Below are 3,941 nucleotides of genomic sequence, written 5' to 3' on the forward strand. Positions count from 1 at the left end.
TCCACATCGTCAGGTATCGTTACAGCAGCACCCCACTCTCTGCAGTACCAATTTACTCTATTAGTCCATTTTCATATTGCTATAAACAATAGCTCAAGACTGGGTAATTTATAAAAGAAAGAGGTTTAATTGACTCACAGTTCCACATGCCTGGGGAAGCCACAGAAAACACTACCTGAGAGAGAGAGAGAGAGAGAGAGAGAAAACATTACGTTTAATGGCAAAAACCCTAATTACTTTTGCACCAACCTAATACAATCATGGTGGAACTGGAAGCAAACATGCCCTTCTTCACATGGCAGCACCAACAGGAAATATGAGTGAAGAGGGGGAAAAGCCCCTTATAAAACCATTAGATCTCATGAGAACTCACTATCATGAGGGAAACCAACCCCATGATTAAATTACCTCCCACTGGCTCCCTCCCATGACACATGGGGATTATCGGGACTATAATACAAGATGAGATTTGGGTGAGAACACAGCCAAATCATGTCACTTGTCACGTAGTTGTAAAAATCTTGGTGGAATGTCTGTCCTAGGACTTTGTGGAAAGCAAAACTTACGAGCACTGATCTAGGATATCTGGCACAAGAAATATCTAAGCAGCAAGGTATTTGAGGCACTTCATGGCTTATTTTGGCCACTTTAAAGAAAATAAGAGAGAAATGATTTGAGAGAAATTATACAAAATATACAAGTAAAAGAAAAGCAGCATGGGAAGATTTGGAAAATTCAACCTGTCCATGTATAGAATAAAGAAGCATGTTTAGGAGAGAAGACTAAGGGTGTGGCCAAGCAATCATTTAGTTAAGAGACTAATATGGATAGAAGAAAGCCAGATTCTATTTATCAAGGCACTGGAAAAATGACCCCAAAGGCATTTTAGAGATCTTTGAGGGAAGCTAAAATCTTGAGTGCAAGGTTTCCAAAGAGACACCTGAGGGAACTCAGCATTCATTACCCTGTGCTACTTTGAGACTCTGTTTCTTGAACTCTGATGCAGTGCTCTTCATCTGTCCCAGCCATGCCTCAAGTGAGGTCAGGTGGCTGAAACCACTGCTCCAAAAGGTACAAGCCATAAACTTTGGTAGTGTCCATGGGGTGCTAATTCTGTAGGAATACAGAATGCAAGAGCTATGGGGCCACAGTGGCCTTCACCTAGATTTCAAAGAATGTTGTAGAAATCCTGGAGGCCCATGCAATTACTTGTCTCAGAGGGCAGAGTAATTGTAAACAGCCCCCACTAGAGTAATACTTTGTGGCACAAGAATGGGACAGCCCTCAAAGTCACAGAACTGTAGAGTCACCAGTATGCAACTCCTTCTTTCCCAGCCTAAGAAAGTCACAGGCAGGAGACTTCAACCTGTAAGAATTGCTGGTTGAACTAAGCCCAACAAAGCCATAGGGGCAGAGCTGCCTACATCCCTGGAGGCCCAGCCCCATGCCCCCTAGTGTGCCCAGGATATGGGGCATGGAGGCAAAGATTATTCTCCAGCTTTAAGACTTAATGTTGTTTTCCCTGTTAGATTTTGTACTTACCTGGTAGCTGTTACCCTTTCTTTACGGCTATTTCTCCCTTTTGGAAGTAGAATGTCTATCTTATGCCTGTCCCACCATTGTATTTTAGAAGCATGTTACTTGTTAATTTCACAGGCTCACAGCTGGAAAGGAATTTGCTGCAGAATGAATCGTGCCTTGAGTCTCACTCATATGAGTCAGATGAGACTCTGGACTTTTAAAACTTTAATTATATAAACAAGCTCTGGTAAGTTTTATAAAATAAAAATTTTGCCTCATTTACTTTCACCAATCTGTTCCGCCATGCTTCTAATGATATCAGAATCACCTGGATCAGTGTATACTCTGCAGAATTTTCTGCACATGGTGTCCAATTCAATATTACTGCCACTGTAGTGATGGACACCAGTTTTGGCCAACATGGCATAGTACCCTATTTTGGATTCCCTCAAAGTGGGTACTTGCTGGTGAGGATGACCAATTTCACTTTGCCCTGTCCGATCACCTTTAGAGTGTGCTTGTACCAGCACATACTTTCCACTTTTCATAATGAGTTGGAGCCTAGAGTTTATTGACTGCAGTGACTTTTTCATCTTCTTTAGAGCCACCAGCTTTCTGCCTTAGGTGTGGGATGGCCCCCAACCAAGAGCAGCTGCAGGGCTAGGTGTGGTGTCTCACACCTAAAAAGTTGAGATTGTGCCACTGCACTCCAGCCTGGGTGACACAGGAAGACTCTATCTCAAGACAAAAACAAAAACAACACGAAAACAAAAACTGTAAATGTCTGACCTGCCCGGACCCTCATAACTTGGACCCCAAGGCGCGACCGAATTAGACCAGATGAAAGAGGAGTTCAGGCTTTATTGGAGAGTCTCTGGGCGGACTGGACTCGTACCGGGCAAGAGTCAGCAGTCTCGCACCGGCTTTCTTTGTTTGGCAGTTTTTATAGGGGCAGAAGGATTGGGGGAGTGGGAGAGCTGATTTGGCAGGTGGCAATAGGTCAGGTTGGCTGTCGGGGGTGGGGGGGGATGTCTGCCAGGCAGGGAGCTTGTCGGGCCGGAAGTTACTGGAGAGCTGATGGGGCGGATGGTGATTGGTTCAGTTGGTTGCCCGGCCGGAAGGCTGCTGGAATCGGGCCGAGCCAAGGCGGCAGACAGAGTGAGATAAGGGACCCTCCTTGCGAGGGAGGAGGGGCTTTCCTCATCCGGAAGTTAGGCACTTTCCATGTGGCTGGCGGGGGGTGCCCAAAGGTCCTCCACCAGACAGTAAAGAATGAAAGTAGACTCTCTGAAGCACTAACCGCATAAAATCTGTGAAAAGGATATTATATAATTTTTATTTAATGGAAAATTAATCACTAATCAAAGCAAGAAAATGAGAAATAATAACTCCCTCACATCTTCAACAAAACAAGTCAATTGAAATCCCTGTGTCTTAGTCCATTTTGTGCTGCTATAACAGGATACCTGGGAGGCAGTAATTTATAAAGAACAGATTTATTTCTTACAGATCTGGAGGCTGCGAAGTCTAAGGTTGAGGGCACACATTTGGCAACGGCCTTCTTGCTGCATCATTCCATGGTGGAAGGTGGAAGGACAAGAGATCATATGCACACGTGCATATTGAGAGAGAAAGAGGTCAAACTTTTTTTTTTTTTTTTTAAATCAGGAGGCTTCTATTAAAAGAGCCAAACTACTCCCAAGATAACAGCATTAATTCATTTATAAGGCAGAGCCCTCATGACCTAATCACTTCTTGAAGTTCTCACCTGTCAACATTGTTGCACTGGGGATTAAGTGTCCAACACTGAATATGAAATTTGGGGGACATATTCAAACTATAACATTCTGTCCTTGGCCACCCAAATTTATGTCTTCACATGCAAAATACATTCATTCCACCCTAATCACCTCAAAGTCTTAATTAGTTCCAACACTAACTCAAAAGTCCAGAGTCTCAGGCATGGTGGTTTATGTCTACAATCCCAGCACTTTGGGAGGCAGGGGGATCACTTGAGCTCAGGAGTTCAAGACTAGCCTAGGAAACATGGCAAAACCCCATCTCTTAAAAAAAAAAAAAAAAAAAAAAAGTCCAGAGTCTCACCTGGTATCCTGGTTCTGCCCTGAAGAGCTCTGCATTGTCGGAACTCCTTTTTTTCTCATTCCTTGGCCATCTTAGGCAGCTGCTCATTTTAAAATTTCTTTTGTGGGGACCAGGACACAGATTCCTCTTACCTAGGTAAAACTGCAATACCAGTTCTACCCTTTTCAATAACTGCTAGTTCAACATCTTCTAATAGGAACCATTTCACCTATTTAGGTAGCCTATGTATGCTGGAAGATGGTTATGATGCCCTTTCCCTTCTCTAATTACTTCCTGCATTAGTTATTTTTATTGCTGGTTAACACATTACTACAAAC

The 3,941-nt window shown here is 43.4% G+C and overlaps 1 pseudogene; it reads right to left on the reverse strand.

Annotated features, from left to right (window-relative positions):
• Positions 1-1,796: 1,796 nt before the first annotated feature.
• On the reverse strand, positions 1,797-3,659 carry LOC105713807 (large ribosomal subunit protein eL30-like; annotated as a pseudogene).
• Positions 3,660-3,941: the final 282 nt, after the last annotated feature.

The sequence above is a fragment of the Aotus nancymaae genome, unplaced genomic scaffold (assembly GCF_030222135.1).
Source record: "Aotus nancymaae isolate 86718 unplaced genomic scaffold, 86718_ANA_hifiasm-v0.15.2.pri h1tg000016l, whole genome shotgun sequence".
Lineage (NCBI taxonomy): Eukaryota > Metazoa > Chordata > Mammalia > Primates > Aotidae > Aotus > Aotus nancymaae.